General features: G+C 42.5%; 1 long non-coding RNA gene across 2 annotated transcripts; it reads right to left on the minus strand.

Annotated features, from left to right (window-relative positions):
• Window positions 1–9,505: 9,505 nt before the first annotated feature.
• Window positions 9,506–17,245, minus strand: LOC115144601 (uncharacterized). Of its 2 annotated transcripts, none has more exons than XR_003865845.2 (3): window positions 17,138–17,245; window positions 10,455–10,724; window positions 9,506–9,881 (listed from the first exon to the last, which is right to left on the minus strand). It is a non-coding gene; the product is annotated as an uncharacterized LOC115144601 (long non-coding RNA). The 2 variants fall into 2 exon arrangements; XR_003865846.2 differs by having other exon boundaries at window positions 10,455–10,788.
• Between the last annotated feature and the right edge of the window lie 2,498 nt (window positions 17,246–19,743).

Genomic DNA, 19,743 nt, shown 5'->3' on the forward strand with positions numbered 1-19,743 from the left:
GTTTAAAAATTAATACTAAAGTTTTAGTGTAAGGCCAGCCTCGGCAGTACCAACAACCCTAAACAGTGATGTTTGTCCCAGACCTTGGTTCAAATACTATTAGAAACCATTTCAAAAACTTTATTTGGGCTAGATTGAGTTTGCCTGGTGCAATGAAACCATTAGAATTGTTGCAAAAGTGCAAATGCCGCCCATCTGGCACTCCAGTCAGACTAGAGCAAACGCTAACAGTATTTTAATTATTTCAAACAGTATTTGAACCCAGGTCTGGTTTGCCCCTCCATTCATCCTGTAGTCTCCTCCAGCTTTAACATATTGGCATTTCTGAGGTGTTTGGCGGTAATTGTCAGCTGCATGGCGTCTCCTCGTTTGTTTCGCTGACATTTTGCCTTTGCTTGATTGTGTATTTAACGGGGGAAGGAAAGCAAAATTAATTGGAGAGAGGCCTAATCTGTCTGCTTGAAATGTCACCCCTGTACTGCAATGCCTGCACAGTGGCACACAAAACCGACAGGGAGGGAGAGGGGAGGAGGGTGGGTGCTTAAGACTGAGAGGGAGAGAAAGAGAGAAGAAATTAAGTTTGAGACTGTGCATTTAGAAAGTATTCAGACCCCTTCCCCTTTTCCACAATTTGTTAGGTTCAGTGGTGTAAAGTACTTTAGTAAAAATACTTGAAAATGTAGTATTTTAAAGTATTTTTACTTAAGTACTTTACACCACTGAACCTAACAAATTGTGGATATAAATAAATAAATATAATTTAAAGTAAATATACTTTAAAATAATACTTATGTAGTATTTTGGGGTATCTGTACTTTACTTTACTATTTATATTTTTGCCAAGTTTTACTTCTACTTCACTGCATTCCTAATGAAAATTATGTACTTTTTACTCCATACATTTTCCCTGACACCCAAATGTACTCGTTACATTTTGACAGGAAAATAGTCTGATTCACACACTTATAAAGAGAACATGCCTCGTCATCCCTACTGCCTTTGATCTGGCGGACTCACTAAACACATATGCTTAGTTTGTCAATTATGTTGGAGTGTGCCCCTGGAAATCTTTTTAAAACTTTTAGAAATTAAGTATATTTCAAACCAAATACTTTTAGACTTTTACTCAAGCAGTATTTTACTGGGTGACTTTCACTTTTACTTGAGTAATTTTCTATTAAGGTATATTTTATTTTATTCAAGTATGACAATTGAGTACTTTTTCCATCACTGGTTAGGTTACAGCCTTATTTGAAAATGGATTAAATATATATATTTTTTAATATATCAATATACACACAATACCCCATAATGACAAAGAGAAAATAGTTTTTGTTGACATTTTTGCAAATTTATAAAAAATAAAACACAAATGTTTTACTTACATAAGTACTCAGACCCTTTGTTTGGAGACTCGAAATTGAGCTCAGGTGCATTCTGTTTTAATCATCCTTGAGATGTTTCTACCTCGATTGGAGTCCACCTGTGGTAATTTCAATTGATTTCACATGATTTAGAAAAGCACAGACCTGTCTATATAAGGTCCCACAGTTGACACTGCATGTCAGATCAAAAACCAAGCCATGAGGTAGAAGAAATTGTCTGTAGAACTCCAAGACAGGATTGTGTCGAGGCAAAGATCTGGAGAAGGCTATGAAAAAATGTTTGCAGAATTGAAGGTCCCCAACAACACTATGGCCTCCATCATTCTTAAATGGAAGAAGTTTTGAACCACCAAGACTCTTCCTAGAGCAGGTCGCCGGGCCAAACTGAGCAATCGGGGGAGAAGGGCCATGATCAGGGAGGTGACCAAGAACCCGATGGTCACTTTGACAGTGCTCCAGAGCTCTTCTGTGGAGATGGGAGAACCTTCCAGAAAGACATCCAGCTCTGCAGCACTCCACCAATCAGGCCGTTATGGTAGAGTGGCCAGACGGAAGCCACTCCTCAGTAAAAGGCATGTGACAGCCCGTTTGGAGTTTGCCAAAAGGCACCTAAAGGCCTCTCAGACCATGAGAAAGAAGATTCTCTGGTCTGATGAAACCAAGATTGAACTCTTCGGCCTGAATGCCAAAAGTCACGTCTGGAGGAAACCTGGCACCATTCCTACGGTGAAGCGTGGTGGGGGCAACATCATGCTGAGGGGATGTTTTTCAGCGGCAGGGACTGGGAGACAAGGGAAAGATGAACGGAGCAATATACAGCGAGATCCTTGATGAAAACCTGCTCCAGAGTGCTCAGGACCTCAGACTGGAGCGAAGGTTGTACTTCCAACAGGACAACGACCCTAGGCACACAGCCAAGACAAAGCAGGAGTGGCTTCAGGACAAGTCTCTGAATGTTGTTGTGTGGCCCAGCCATTTAGTCATTAGAAACTGATCTTACTTACCATGCCTTTCATTCAGATTAGTGTTAGGAATATCTCTCACTTTGCACTGTAACAAAAATCTGTAATTTACACGGTAATTTTAGGTATTATCAAACGGAAATGTTTTACTGCTGCATACTATAAATTGTCGTGCATTGTGGGAAAATTGCTGTATTTAGAATGCTACTGTAAATCCTCCATACATAATACAGTACTGTATCTTTAGATTGCCAAAACCCTTTTGACCACTACAAAACAAAGGAGCTGATAGGGAGCTGATCATAGACTTCAGGAAAATGCAGAGGAACACACCCCTATCCACATTGACGGGACCGCAGTGGAGAAGGTGGAAAACCTCAAGTTCCTAAGTGTACACATCCCTGACGATCTGAAATGGTCCACCCACACAGAGAGTGTGGTGAAGAAGACCTCAGGAGGCTGAAGAAATTTGGCTTGGCCCCTAAGACCCACACAAATTCTACAGATGCACAATTCAGAGCATCCTGCTGGGCTGTATCACCTCCTGGTACGGCAACTGCACCGCCCGCAACCGCAGGGCTCTCCAGAGGCTGGTGCGGTCTGCCCAACATTTCAACAGGGACACACTGCCTGGCCTCAGGACACCTACAGCACCCGATGATCGTCAAAGACACCAACCACCAGAGCCACGGCCTGTTCACCACGGCCTGTTCACCACGGCCTGTTCACCACGGCCTGTTCACCACGGCCTGTTCACCACGGCCTGTTCACCACGGCCTGTTCACCACGGCCTGTTCACCACACTATCATCCTGAAGGCAAGGTCAGTACAGGTGCATCAAAGTTTCAACCGAGAGACTGAAGAACAGATTCTATCTCAAGGCCATCAGACTGTTAAATAGCCATCACTAGCCAGCTAACATTCGGTTACTCAGCCCTGCACCTTAGAGGCTGCTGCCCTTTATACATAGTATTAGAATCACTGGTCACTATAATAATGTAAAACAAGCAACTTAAATAATGTTTACATACTGCTTTACACATTTCATATATATGTACTGTATTCTATTCTACTGCATTTTAGTAAATGCCACTCCGACATTGCTCGTCCTAATATTTATATATTTCTTAATTCCACTATTTTACTTTTATATTTGTGAGTATTGTTGTGAATTGTTAGATATTAGTCCACTGGATGTAACCCACATCCTGTGCCGACAGAGATGGCCAGCTCGCTTCGCGTTCTCAGGAAACTATGCAGTATTTTGTTTTTTTTATGTATTATTTCTTACGTTGTTACCCCAGGAAATCTGAAGTTTTATTACATACAGCCGGGAAGAACTATTGGATATAAGAGCAACGTCAACTTACCAACATTACGACCAGGAATACGACATTCCCGAAGCAGATCCTCTGTTTGGTCCACCACCCAGGACAATGGATCGGATCCCAGCCAGCGACCCAAAACAACGACACCGCAAGAGGGGCAGAAGAAGCGGTCTTCTGGTCAGGCTCTGTAGACGGGCACATTGCTCACCGCTCCCGAGATTACTACTCGCCAACGTCAAAGTCTCTTGACAACAAGGTAGATGAAATCCGAGGAAGGGTTGCCTGCCAGAGACATCAGAGACTGTAACATTCTTTGTTTCACGGAAACGTGGCTCACTTGAGACATGCTATCGGAGTCGGTACCACCACCTAGTTTCTTCACGGCATCACGCCGACATAAACAAACATCTCTCTGGTAAGAAGAAGGTGGGGGGGGTATGCCTTATGATTAACGAGACGTGGTGTGATCATAACAACATACAGGAACTCAAGTCCTTTTGCTCACCTGACCTAGAAATCCTTACAAGCAAATGTCGACCGCATTATCTACCAAGAGAATTCTCTTCGATTATAATCACAGCCGTATATATCCCCCCCCCAAGCAGACACATCGATGGCCCTGAATAAACTTCATTGGACTCTATGTAAACTGGAAACCACATATCCTGAGGCTGCATTCATTGTAGCTGAGACGCAAACAATGCCCTGCCCCTCCCTCCTTTTGGGAAATCTGACCATGACTCCATTTTGTTGCTCCCAGCCTATAGACAGAAACTGAAACGGGAAATGCCTGTGCTCAGGTCTGTTCAACGCTGGTCCGACCAATCTGATTCCACGCTTCAAGATTGCTTCGATCATGTGGACTGGGATATGTTCCACATTGCGTCGGACAATAACATTGATGAATAAGCTGATTCGGTGAGTGAGTTTATTAGCAAGTGCATCGGTGATGTTGTACCCACAGCAACTATTAAAACCTTCCCGAACCAGAAACCATGGATTGATGGCAGCATTCGTGCAAACTGAAAGCGTGAACCACTGCTTTTAATCGGGGCAAGGCGACCGGAAACATGACCGAATACAGACAGTGTAGCTATTCCCTCCGCAAGGCAATCAAACAAGCTAAGCGTCAGTATAGAGACAAAGTAGAGTCGCAATTCAACGGCTCAGACACGAGAGGTATGTGGCAGGGTCTACAGTCAATCAGCAGACCACTTTGTCCTGCTCCCAGGCAAACTAAACAACTTCTTTGCTCGCTTTGAGGACCATACAGTGCCAACGACATGGCCCGCTACCAAAACCTGCGGGCTCTCCTTCGCCACAGCCAACGTGTGTAAAGCATTTAAAGGTGTTAACCCTCGCAAGGCAGCCGTCCCAGACGGCATCCCCAGCCGCGTCCTCAGAGCATGCGCAGACCAGCTGGCTGGTGTGTTTACAGACATATTCAATCAATCTTTATCCCAGTCTGCTGTTCCCACATGCTTCAAGAGGGCCACCATTTTTCCAGTTCCCAAGAAAGCTAAGGTAACTGAGCTAAATGACTATCGCCCCATAGCACTCACCTCCGTCATCATGAAGTGCTTTGAGAGACTAGTCAAGGATCATATCACCTCCACCCTACCGGACACCCTAGACCAATTCCAATTTGCTTCCCGCCCCAATAGGTCCACAGACGACGCAATCACACTGCACACTGCCCTAACCAATCTGGACAAGATGAATATCTATGTGAGAATGCTGTTCATTGACTACAGCTCAGCATTTAACACCATAGTACCCTCCAAACTCATCATAAAGCTCGAGACCCTGGTGATGCGTTGTGCAGACCTCACTACCCTCTGGATAGCCTTACGTTTGTGGGCGGAGCAGTTGCCGTACCAGGTGGTGATACAGCCCGACAGGATGCTCTCGATCTGCATCTGTAAAAGTTGGAGTGTTTTTGGTGACAAGCCAAATTTCTTCAACGTCCTGAGGTTGAAGAGGCGCTGTTTTGCCTTCTTCACCACGCTGCCTGTGTGGGTGGACCATTTCAGTTTGTCCCAGTGCAATTGGATGTAATACATGTATCACTAGTCACTTTAAACTATGCCACTTTATATAATGTTTACAATACTCATCCCATATGTATATACTGTACTCTATTACCATCTACTGCATCTTGCCTATGCCGTTTGGCCATCGCTCATCCATATATGTTTTTATGTACATATTCTTATTCATTCCTTTACACTTGTGTGTATAAGGTAGTTGTTGTGAAATTGTTAGATTATTTGTTAGATATTACTGCATGGTCGGAACTAGAAGCACAAGCATTCCGCTACACTCGCATTAACATTGCTAACCATGTGTATGTGACTAATCCAATTTGATTTGATTTGGGTGCATGGTATTGTTGTTTCTGGCTCATTAACATAGTATGACGCATGCCTTGTAAAAGGCTATATTTGTTGCACCTGTGAATGAGAATGCTGTACGAATTCAACTCCTACGTGGTTACAGTGCCCCATCAATTTAAAATGTATGGGTTCTTAAACCGGACCCTCCTCCCACCTTCACCACTTCCTTTATCCCACCACCCAGTCAGTACAGGGGGCCACCAGGCAGTACGTGGGGAGGTGGGTCAAGACTCATGGACAGCCAAGAACCACCCAACAACACCAATGACCCCCTGAAGAACCTCATTCACATCCGCAACGGAATGATCAACCCTGGACCCAGACCCAGACCCTCACCCAATAACCCATTATCATGACCCTGAAAATATCCCCAGAAGACAGACCACAGAAAGATGGAACTTGGAGAACATTCCATGACTGCCTCTCCTTCACACCTCTCCATAGACTACACAAGGCATGTACCATTGAACAAGCCTTCCAACTTTTTTGTGAGTGTTCTGTGGCCAGGCAAGTCTAGGCCATGTTTGTTCTCTCTGTCCTCCAGCCATCAGCCTTGCTGCCACATTACTGCTTCTCGAGCACCAGACCCAGTCCCAGCACCAGAACACCAGAGAGGGACCAAACATCAGACCCTCGCCTGGAGAGAGCAGGCAAAAGGAGAGTGCCACTGCTGACCTCTGGCTCTAGGGCTTTCTTGTGTGCCTGCTTGCTTCTCAGGTTGTCCTTCATATAGGTAGGCAAATGACTAGGTAACAGGGTAGATAAACGACTGTGTATGTGTGTGTGTGTGTGTGTGTGTGTGTGTGTGTGTGTGTGTGTGTGTGTGTGTGTGTGTGTGTGTGTGTGTGTGTGTGTGTGTCCAGTGTTCATAGCCATGGTTGTCAACTGCACCGCAGAAGTGGAACGTGAATCACAGAAAATAGATGTGGTGGCAGCTGCAGAGAAGTACTTGAAATTCTGAGATTTTACTGCCCAAGAGTTACAGGGGGTGTTGAATGGCGTGCCCCTCTAACGTTTGTTTGCAGACCATCATAATACCACAATACCATAGAAGAAGAAGAAGAAGAAATCATCATACTGAGTGCAGGTTGTGGATATCCTCCCTCTGGCTGGATTTCGGTAGGAATTACTAATCACTTCACAAATCAATGTATTGTGACTTGCCGGTCTGCTGTGGCCTATGAACCAGGTCTTTCAGACCACAATTATTATTTTTATAGCTTTATTTAACTAGGTAAGTCAGTTAAGAACAAAATCTTATTTTAAGTGACGGCCTAGGAACAGTGGGTTAAATGCCTTGTTCAGAATGACAGATTTGACCTTGTCAGTTTAGGGAGCTCTAACCACTAGGCTATCTGTGCTCTAACCACTAGGCTACCTGCCGCCAACCATGTCAAGGATAACTAGGCCATAACTGAAGGCATTATGAAATCTATAGTATGTGGTCATAAAATGTTTACTTCTAAAAATGATATACATTTCCCAAGGCCGTCACTTGGTGAGTGCTTCAGGACTAGAAATTATTGAATGCAACAATCATGTCTCTGTCACTAACAAACACATTCACAGGTGGGTATCTCACATTAACTCAAAAGGCATGCTGGCTAATATGCAAATAAGGCTTTACACCCTACAGTGTTATAACAACAACCCCAGTGTTTAGTGTTTAAAACCTAAACGCCTTGTGTTGACTAAACCTGTTCATGTGTTTAAAAAGTGTAACAGCAAATAAACATGTCCTGGTGTTAATACTCCTCCATGTGGTTCTTATCCTCCACAAATGTCGAAAACCTGAATGTCTGTGGCGGTAGGAGCCAGTCAGAGTCTTCTCTGGACTGTTCTCTGCAGCAGGTTGTGTGTGTGCAAATATTTGAGTATAGGAGCTGTTCTCTTTGAAGCTTTGCCCGTGTTTGCAGGGAAAAATAGGGATCATTTTTTAAATAATAATGTATAATTTTTTTTGTTTTTGCTCAATCTGATTGGGTGCGCCTTTCAGGGCCTTGTTCCCCTAAGGAGGCTGAGGCTGAAAGAGCTGTTCCTGAAAGAGTTGTTCCTTTCCCCTCCGTTCCTTTTGTCTTTGAGTCTTATCAGTGATGCTGTTCTTCAACACTTTAAGTGCGTATAGATCTGCCTCTGATGGTTTGGTCTATGAGGGTAGAGGGGAGTCACATGATGACACACATAGAAAAAAAGGTTTGCATCACCATGGATGTGGACAGATACAGGGGATTCCTTTTTCAACATCTAATACATTGATAACTGGTAAGAGCTACAGTACATACAGTGTACATTGCTGTGTAGTTAAGCCCTTCTATTCCTCCATCGTTTCCAAGTTTATTACAACAGGCAATCCACCATTACTGCTCTGCAATCACAGACAGAAATGTTTGTGAGTCATACAACTATTTTCATACAACTCTTTTCACATCTGTCTGGGGAACACTAGCTTGGTAGGTTTTGTGTCTCTCCCCTCCTGTCCAGTCTGTCAGGAGATTTGGTTAAATCTGTCACTATGATCTCCCCTCTGACTAGATGCAATGCTGTTAATAACATCCCTTCAGAAAGTAGAGCCCAGGAACATTCACTGCCACCACTGTCTCTTCTCTCCCCTCCCTCTCTCCTGTCTCCCTCTCCTCTCTTCTCCTTGTTCTATTCTCTTCTCTCCCCTCCCTCTCTCCTGTCTCCCTCTCCTCTCTTCTCCTTGTTCTATTCTCTTCTCTCCCTTCCCTCTCTCCTGTCTCCCTCTCCTCTCTTCTCCTTGTTCTATTCTCTTCTCTCCCCTCCCTCTCTCCTGTCTCCCTCTCCTCTCTTCTCCTTGTTCTATTCTCTTCTCTCCCTTCCCTCTCTCCTGTCTCCCTCTCCTCTCTTCTCCTTGTTCTATTCTCTTCTCTCCCTCCCTCTCTCCTGTCTCCCTCTCCTCTCTTCTCCTTGTTCTATTCTCTTCTCTCCCCTCCCTCTCTCCTGTCTCCCTCTCCTCTCTTCTCCTTGTTCTATTCTCTTCTCTCCCTTCCCTCTCTCCTGTCTCCCTCTCCTCTCTTCTCCTTGTTCTATTCTCTTCTCTCCCTCCCTCTCTCCTGTCTCCCTCTCCTCTCTTCTCCTTGTTCTATTCTCTTCTCTCCCCTCCCTCTCTCCTGTCTCCCTCTCCTCTCTTCTCCTTGTTCTATTCTCTTCTCTCCCCTCCCTCTCTCCTGTCTCCCTCTCCTCTCTTCTCCTTGTTCTATTCTCTTCTCTATTCTTCTCCTCTTCTCATCTCTTCTCCTTCCAATTAATGGTGTACTGTCAAGTTGTGCCTTTCCCACCACCATTCACTAACAGTTAGAAGCTGGTAAAATTCCCTTCTACATGACTTTGATTTTCATGTAGTATATTCACTCTGGGGTGGAATGTGAAGCGTTCCCACTGCCAATGTGATAGTTAAGAATAAAACATTTCCACTTTTTGAAAGTGTTTTATTTTATCAACGAATGGAATAGCCAAATAGTATCCAAAAATGACAAACACTAAGAAATATTTGGAGAAAATAGAAAATATATAGTTTACAGAGCACTGCACAGTGGAGAATGTACAGTAGCTGACAATACTTTACACAATTATATCTAAGGACAATAAAGAGTATGAAAGGTTAATTTTGTTTCACTTCCGTATTGTTTGTGTTGATGGTGGTTGAGATTCCAAGGAAAACATGAGAGGAGAAATGTATTCCTTTTGAATACATGAAATAAGAGTATGTCAAAACATGGATGTGTTTCTCTCTCTGTGGTCTAGGAGAATAGATCAAATGGTTGTCCTTTGAAAAAAGATGGTTGGACTCTGTAAAAGATAAGAAACAAATGTAAAATCAACCTTCTGAAAAGTAAGAGAATGAATCCACATTCGTGTAGCTGCTACTAGTGGCGTAACGGACATTAAGTGGTGTGAGTTGAGTGAAAAGTAGACAGCATGCCTTTACATTGGATGGGAATGACATTGTAGTCTGTCTTTAGTTCAGATGGAATAAATAATAGCATGTGGGTGGACTTTCATCTCAGAGAAAGACCACAATTTAAAACACATTTTCACTTTTGTCTGTCAAGGTCTGTCAAGCTTTTTTCAGATATAAATCACAGCATGTACCCAATAAGTGGTTCCTTTCTTCGTTTCAAGGTGGGAAACATACCATGGATAGAAGGGGCAATAGACGGACAGTTCTACACATTATACATTTACAATTGTTACTGAGTTGACTATCCTGACAAAATAAAGACGAACCTAATTGAATTCAACTTCTTGATATTTTTCTTAGGTTCCCCATTAACTGTTGAAAAAGCAGCGCCTATTCTTCCTGGGGTTCACACAAAACATAGATCATAAGAAAATACAGAACACTAATGGACAAGAACTTACATGTCCACATGCCAATGCACATGCCACACATTGCGATGACCTGGGAGATGTATAGTGCACGGCCACACTCGGGACTCATGACACAGTTCCTGGTCCTGATGCAGCACTTCTTACAGCCATTCTCTCCTGAGTCAGTGCCTGAGCGGTGTTTGTCTGAGTCTGTGTTGGGTTGTCTCTTCTCTGGTTGGGACTGTGTGGTGTCTGGGTGCTTCTCTTGCCAATCAAAGTCACTGACTCCTTTTCCCATGATGAACAGAATGCAGAGGCTCACTGAAGGATGAGGAAAAAGAAAGCTGGTTGAACAAAATGGAAGAGGTAGATTTTCTTCTGGTGTCTGGAGAGAGAGCAAGGGTAGAGAGGTGATATGTGAGTTTTATCATTTCATCATGATTCAATGCAAGAAAGAGGGAATAAGAGAGCTTTCAAGTTTAGTGATTCACTATAGTTAATTAACTAACTCTTGTCAAATATTAACGTTGAAAGAAATCTCACAGAATATCAAGGAGGAGTATAAAATGGAAAATGTGAGCTACCCATACTCTCTGAAAAGAGACAGACTTCCAAGCGTTACTGGGTGTGACGTTGTGTTAAATACAATAGGTGACTTAAATTATCATTGTCACACTGGTGATCAAATGAGAGCCTTGTCCAAAAAGACCACAGGAGCCACGTCATAACACTGCCATTTGTGTTTTTATGAGTTTACAATGAGCAGCTAATACTGTTTTATACAGTGTGACTCAACTTCTGGTCGTTGCATCCAGTTGACTGTTTTGCAACCATTTTCCCTCTCACCGCTGATTTGCATACTTAAGACACCAGTGACATTCCTGACTATGTCACTAAACCACATGTGCAACTATTATGTCACCGGAAGGAATTCCTGTGAGTGGTGGCATTTCTTTGTTTAAGTTACTATGCCTCAGGGTATGAGACAGGAGGAGCAGGTTGTGGAGGTGACGACAACAGAACACGCTGAAGAACAACAACAGCACCTTTTAACTGGGAGGGTTTTGCACAGAGTTGAATACAACGTATACACCTAACACAATACATTATTTCATCCCATATATCAAGTCTTTAGGAATGCATATCTAAGGTAATGTGTTACCTATAAATCTGTTAATCCAAAGACGATAAGAAAAACTCTCACACTGAAACTCCAAAATGAAGAGTGCCATCAACCATCAACACCTTATCTTCTTAAGTCCCATTGTTCAAGATCCATTTGACAGATTGACAATACTAATGAATACATCCTCTTTGTTTTACCTGTCGTAAGCAATTCCTTTCCGCTGATATTAACAGACATTACAGTTTTTGTTCAATTGCTAACATATATTGGTCAAAACTGAAGTCACATTGTCAAAACTCTTCACACAGTCAGTGAAACAGAAGTGTATGTGGACCAAACTGTGAACAATTTTTCATTGCTTTCACACAAAATGCATTCAATGACTAGGTTCTCCGAACTCTTTTCTCATTCATAGTCCACCACCTGAAAAAGTATATATTTGTAGCACGTTTTCAAATGCTAACACACTGTTTCCAAAATTGTTAAAAACACATTCAATACAGAATGATAGAAAATGTCATGCATTTCTGCAGTAATCAGATTGAAACATCTAGAAAATCCAGCAGAATATTTAATAATTCCTAACACAGCTGATTGCAATTTAAGCTGAAAGCCTATCCAAGTGTCCTGTTTTTAGTCTCGTTACCAAACAGACAAAAGAGGACGGCTTCAGAATGATTTAGTTTGGAAACATGGATCAAGGAAGACAGGTTGGTGGGGAAAGAAGAGTGTCAGGGAGCGGGAGAATGTGTGGAGGACAAAGGAGAGGAAGACAGGTTGGTGGGGAAAGAAGAGTGTCAGGGAGAGGGAGAATGTGTGGAGGACAAAGGAGAGGAAGACAGGTTGGTGGGGAAAGAAGAGTGTCAGGGAGAGGGAGAATGTGTGGAGGACAAAGGAGAGGAAGACAGGTTGGTGGGGAAAGAAGAGTGGCAGGGAGCGGGAGAATGTGTGGAGGACAAAGGAGAGGAAGACAGGTTGGTGGGGAAAGAAGAGTGGCAGGGAGAGGGAGAATGTGTGGAGGACAAAGGAGAGGAAGACAGGTTGGTGGGGAAAGAAGAGTGTCAGGGAGAAGGAGAATGTGTGGAGGACAAAGGAGAGGAAGACAGGTTGGTGGGGAAAGAAGAGTGGCAGGGAGCGGGAGAATGTGTGGAGGACAAAGGAGAGGAAGACAGGTTGGTGGGGAAAGAAGAGTGGCAGGGAGCGGGAGAATGTGTGGAGGACAAAGGAGAGGAAGACAGGTTGGTGGGGAAAGAAGAGTGGCAGGGAGCGGGAGAATGTGTGGAGGACAAAGGAGGGGAAGACAGGTTGGTGGGGAAAGAAGAGTGGCAGGGAGAGGGAGAATGTGTGGAGGACAAAGGAGAGGAAGATCAAGAGCGGTGGTGTCTGATGAGACAAGGGCCACAATTATTGACCATGTTGTAAACCATGGTCTCTTTTTGAGAGAGGACGGTTTAAGGGTGCAACCAAATCTGCAGCGTTCAACAGTTGCATCAATAGTACACATTTTACGGCAAAACAAGTTGTAACAAGGTGAGATGTGCATCGTTCAATGATAATTGAACTACATATTACAGTAAAATACAGCATGTTCACATTTTTACATGTACTGACATTTTGAAATATATTGATTGTTTTGTGTTTTTCAGTAGGATCCAAAGGTTGCCTCCCACAGGAGGGAGAGACACAATATTATCAGATGTGCAGGAAATTGCCATTGTTGACATGGTAATTGGCAATAATGCAATAAAACTGCAGGAAATTTGGGACAGAATGCTGACAGATAGCACTTCTGGGAATGTGAATATGGTGAGCACAACGACAATTGCCAGAGTCCTAGAGAAACATAAAATAAGGATGATGCAGTTGTACAGTGTACTCTTTGAGAGAAACGGTGAACGTGTGAAAGAACTCTAGTATCAATATGTCCAGGTAAGATATCTGTTCAATAACCAAACCAGGGATTGTGACCAAATAACCCCTATTACTAGCCTCTTCAACCTCTCTTTCATATCGTCTGAGATTCCCAAAGATTGGAAAGCAGCCACGGTCATCCCCCTCTTCAAAGGGGGAGACACTCTAGACCCAAACTCTTACAGACCTATATCCATCCTGCCCTACTGTTCTAAAATCTTTGAAAGCCAAGTTAACAGACAGATCACCGACCATTTTGAATCCCTCCGTACCTTCTCCACAATACAATCCGGTTTCCGAGCTGGTCACAGGTATACCTCAGCCACACTCAAGGTCCTAAATGGTAACATAATCGCCATCGATAAAAGACAGTACTGTGCAGCCGTCTTCATCGACCTGGCCAAGGCTTTTGACTCTGTCAATCACTGCATTCTTATCGGCAGACTCAAAAGCCTTGGTTTCTTAAATGACTGCCTCGCCTGGTTCACCAACTACTTCTCAGATAGAGTTCAGTGTGTCAAATCGGAGGGCCGGTTTTCCAGACCTCTGGCAGTCTCTTTTGGCGGGCCACAGGGTTCAATTCTCGGGCCGACTCTCTTCTCTTTATACATCAATGATGTCACTCTTGCTGCTGGTGATTCTCTCCTGGTAAACTCTCCTTCCAGACTCATATTAAGCATCTCCAATCCAAAATTAAATCTAGAATCGGTTTCCTATTTCTCAACAAAGCGTCCTTCACTCATGCTGCCAAACATACCCTCGTAAAACTGACTATCCCTTGACTTCGGCGATGTCATTTACAAAATTGCCTCCAACACTCTACTCAGCAAACTGGATGCAGTCTATCACAGTGCCATCCGTTTTGTCACCAAAGCCCCTTATACCACCCACCGCTGCAACCTGCATGCCCTCATTGGCTGGCCCTCGCTACATATTTGTTGCCAAACCCACTGGCTCCAGGTCATCTAAGTATTTGCTAGGTAAAGCCCCGCCTTATTTTAGCTCACTGGTCATCATAGCAACACCCACCCATTAGCACGAGCTCCAGCAGGTATATTTCAATGATCATCCCCAAAGCCTATACCTCCCTTGGCCGCCTTTCCTTCCAGTTCTCTGCTGCCAATGACTGGAACTAATTGCAAAAATCACTGAAGCTGGATACTTATATCTCCCTCTCTTGCTTTAAGCATCAGCTGTCAGAGCAGCTTACCGATTGCTGCAACTGTACACAGCCCATCTGTAAATAGCACACCCAACTACCTCATCCTCATATTGTGATATATATATATATATATATATATTTTGCTCTTTTGCACCCCAGTATCTCTACTTGCACATCATCATCTGCACATCTATCACTCCAGTGTTAATGCTAAATTGTATTGATTTCGCCTCTATTGCCTTTACCTCCCTAATCTTACCTCATTTGCACACACTGTATATATATTTTTCTATTGTGTTATTGACTGTACGTTTGTTTATCCCATGTGTAACTCTGTTGTTTTTGTTGCACTGCTTTGCTTTATCTTGGCCATTTCGCAGTTGTAAATGAGAACTTGTTCTCAAATGGCCTACCTGGTTAAGTAAAGGTGAAATAAAAAACAGGGTACATACACAGCTATGCATAATGTAAGTACTGTAAAACTGTGGATTTACTGTATTTTAGAGAGTAATGGAGATGGAAGCCAGGCAAACTGCACATACATTCATCTTTGTGGATGAAGCTGGATTCAACCTGGCAAAAACATGCCGCAGGGGAAGAAATGTGATTGGACAGAGGGCAACCGTGGATATCCCAGGTCAGAGAGGAGCTAACATCACAATGTGTGCAGCACCTTCCAATGATGGTTTGATGTTACACAAACCACTCATTGGCCCCTACAATACAGATGCTCATTTCTTTTCTGGATGACCTACATAATCGTTATAATTGTGCCAGCGGAGGAGAGAGGGGCAATAAACTCCCCTGCCTTCGTTGTTGTGTGGGATAATGTGTCATCCCACCACTCTGCTGCAGTCGCAGACTGGTTTGCTGCACATCCCAGGATGTCAGTACTATTCCTGCCTCCATACTCCCCCTTCCTAAACCCCTTCGAAGAGTTTTCCCTCTGCTTGGAGGTGGAAGGTTTATGACCACCATCCACATGACCAGATGTCTTTACTGGACACCATGAATGTAGGGTGTGAAGACACTTCTCCTGAAGACTGCCAGGGTGTGGAGACACTTCTCCTGAAGACTGCCAGGGTGTGGAGACACTTCTCCTGAAGACTGCCAGGGTGTGGAGACACTTCTCCTGAAGAATGCCAGGGTGTGGGGACACTTCTCCTGAAGACTGCCAGGGTGTGGAGACACTTCTCCTGAAGACTGCCAGGGTGTGGATACACTTCTCCTGAAGACTGCCAGGGTGTGGAAACACTTCTCCTGAAGTCCTCCAGGGTGTGGAGACACTTCTCCTGAAGACTGCCAGGGTGTGGAGACACTTCTCCTGAAGTATGCCAGGGTGTGGAGACACTTCTCCTGAAGACTGCCAGGGTGTGGAGACACTTCTCCTGAAGTCTGCCAGGGTGTGGAGACACTTCTCCTGAAGACTGCCAGGGTTTGGAGACACTTCTCCTGTAGACTGCCAGGGTGTGGAGACACTTCTCCTGAAGACTGCCAGGGTGTGGAGACACTTCTGAAGACTGCCAGGGTGGGGAGACACTTCAACTGAAGACTGCCAGGGCGTGGAGACACTTCTCCTGAAGACTGCCAGGGTTGGATTATATATTCCAGAAGACACTTTCCAAGATGCATTGCCAGAGAAGAAATAAAATGTGATGTTGATGAGAACTTGTGGCCAAATGCAAGAGAAATGGAGAACTAGAACCCTCACAGTACTGTACAGTATGAGTGATTATACAATATAGGTTTTTTATTATTATTATTGTAGCCCTGGAATTTCAGGAGTTTGTTTTTGTGTGAACTTTTTATTTTTCACAAGTAAATTACTATATGCAAAGATATAGAAATAATAATGGCGTTTGAAGCAAATTGCTGCATTTCAGGTTCATTCTTGTTACATATACTTTAGTACTGTCAAGAAAGTGAAAAGGTGTTATTCTTATTCCATAATGAAATACTGATTTTATGTGAAAAATCATTCAAACTTTAAAGAGAAAAGTTCATATTTTATGTAATGCTCCCTGTTATTTTTTTTTTAGGTCAGTGTGTTATGAGTGACAATGTATGCTTTCTGAGTGAGAATTGTTGCCAGTGTTCTGGTCGAACGAGATTATATTGAGACATGTATGAAGTGTTTTGGTGGTTTGAATAAGTTTTGGAGGTGAGATTTGGCCAAGATGCATGTTGGTAATGCAGACTGTGAAGATTTTTGAAAAGTGGTTTCAGTATTGACCCATGCTTGTTAGCAATTGAAAAAAGTGACAACCTTGATGCCAGAATATCATCGCATCACCATCGCTTAGAGCTCTGCAATTCTTATCAATGACAGCAAGCACGATGGCTTGCATCTGGCGAGGGACACTGGCATTTGGAGTGTACCTCTCCGTCTCCTCCCTCCCTCTTTAAATCCCATTGGTTTTTCATCATAAACAAAGAAATTCCATTATAGTCCTCAATTACAGTAGTGTATGAGACATGGGAGAAAGGAAGAGAGAGAGAAGAGACAGAAGAGAGAAAAAGGTGTGATGTTCTTACCTTCTTGGTTTTGAAATCCTCTTCTCTCTTCAGTCTGTTCTATCCTGGTTGGAGCTTGGACAGTGTATAAGGAAACTGGAGAGTAACAGCAGTGTGTGTGTGTGTGTGTCTGACTCACATTCACAAGACAGTTGTGTGATCGGGTTTTACCTGTTTGACTAAATGTTACCGCCTGACACCATTTGCGTCAGAGAACTATCTTTATTATTTTGCTCCTGCATTGACTGAACACTATTGAACAGAAAATACTCTGTAGAACAATCCAGGGTGACAGCATGTTTTGTTGTTAAAGTGAGTCTTTGAGTTTGTCATCATGAATATTTTTTCTGGTTCTTTTTGACACAATGAAGAAGTCACTGAAATGAAAGTAGGCCTATTATCTTGCAAATGAATACATTTTACTGGAGCACAATTACATTAATGTTTGTTTATAAAATCACATGTTTTTCTCCTTCGTAACCATCTCGACCAAACAGTTCCAGAAGGACATTTAATCAGAGCAGACTCCGCAAAAGATAATCAAATCCAATGAAACAATTACATCACGATCATTCAATTATACATCATATTCCATTACAAGACCAAAAAAAAACAAAAAAACATGACAAACAATGATTAATCAAAGAGAACACTTTATTGAAACAATTAAAACAAAACTATGAAACCCTATCATTTATTCTGACAAAGTTAGTAAATAAATGCAATGCCAAATTATCAGCTCTGTTAATCTTAAGAAGATGGTTAGCAGGGAAGTCATAGAGATTGACATTTTACCTGTATTTAACTAGGCAAGTCAGTTAAGGAAAAATTCTTATTTTCAATGACGGCCTAGGAACAGTGGGTTAACTGCCTGTTCAGGGGCAGAACGACAGCTCAGGGGTTTGAACTTGCAACCTTCCGGTTACTAGTCCTACACTCTAACCACTAGGCTACCCTGCCGCCCCAAATCCATTTTTCAAGTGAGCCCTGTTTTTCTATTGTTAGAAGAAAGCATACAGACAGAGGCGACCCGTCATTTAGGGTAGGTGGGGCAGTTTTGGGTTTATGGGGCATTGTGTGTAGATTGATGAGGTAAAACATTATTTAATCAATTTTAGAATAGGGCTGTAACGTAACAAAATGTGGAAATATTCAAGGGTCTGAATACTTTCCGAATGCACTGTACCTCTGTCTCTATGCTTTCTTCTAACAATAGAAAAACAGGGCTCACTTGAAAAATGGATGTCAATCTCTATGACTTCCCTGCTAACCATCTTCTTAATAAGAATAACAGAGCTGGTAAGTTGGCATTGCATTTACTAACTTTGTCAGAATAAATTATAGGGTTTCATAGTTTTGTTTGAATTGTTTCAATAAAGTAGAATAAGGCTGTAACGTAACAAAATGTGGGAGAAGTCATAGAGTCGGAATACTTTTGAAATGGAGTGTGTATACAGTACCAGTCAAAAGTTTGGACACACCTACTCATTCCAGTGTTTTTCTTTATTTGTTTTATTTTCTACATTGTATAATAATAGTGAAGACATCAAAACTATGAAATAACAGATATGTAATTATGTAGTAACCAAAAAAGTGTTAAACTCACTAGGGTATGTGGGATACTATAGCGTCCCACCTGGCCAACGTTCAGTGAAATTGCAGAGCGCCAAATTCAAAAACAGAAATATTATAAAAATTCTGAAAACATACAAGTATTATACATAGGTTTAAAGATTAACTTCTTGTGAATCCAACCACGGTGTCAGATTTCAAAAAGGCTTTACGGCGAAAGCATACCTTACGATTATTTGAGAACATTGCCCAGCAGACAAATCATTACAAACTGTAACCAACCAAGTAGAAGAGTTACACAGAAAGTCAAAAATAGAGATAAAATTAATCACTTAACTTTGAAGATCTTCATATGGATGCACTCTGAAGACATTCATTTACTCAATAAATGTATGTTTTGTTTGATAAAGTCTCTCTTTATATCCAAAAACCTCAGTTTTGTTCGCACGTTTTCTTCAGCAATCCACAGGCTCAAATTGTATCCATAAATTTCATAGAAACATGTCAAACGATGTTTATATTCAATCCTCAGGTTGTTTTTGGCCTAAATAATCGATACAATTTCAAACGGACAATAACGTCGTCAACATAAATGGTAAACAAGAAAGGCACTCTCTCGGTCGCGTGCATGAAAAAGCTCTGTGACACTTTAGGGTCCAGTCATTCAGACTGCTCTTACTCCCTCATTTTTCAGAATACAAGCATGAAACCATTTCTAAAGAATGTTGACATCTAGTGGAAGGAATAGGAACTGCAATTTGAGTCCTAAGTCAATGGATACTGTAATGGCATTGAAAAGAAAACTACAAAACCTTAAAAAATCCTACATCCTAGATGGATTTTTCTCAGGTTTTCGCCTGCCAAATCAGTTCTGTTATCTTCTCATGACTCTCAAACCCGCATGCGGGAGCGTAACCATAGCCTCAAACTAATTAGCACAACGCAGCGGACATAAATCTTCCTAGAAAATCTTCCTATTCATGAAAATCACAAATGAAATATATTGACAAACAGCTTAGCCTTTTGTTAATCACACTGTCATCTCAGATTTTCAA

The sequence above is a fragment of the Oncorhynchus nerka genome, linkage group LG16 (genome assembly GCF_034236695.1).
Source record: "Oncorhynchus nerka isolate Pitt River linkage group LG16, Oner_Uvic_2.0, whole genome shotgun sequence".
In the NCBI taxonomy this organism is placed as follows: Eukaryota; Metazoa; Chordata; class Actinopteri; order Salmoniformes; family Salmonidae; genus Oncorhynchus; species Oncorhynchus nerka.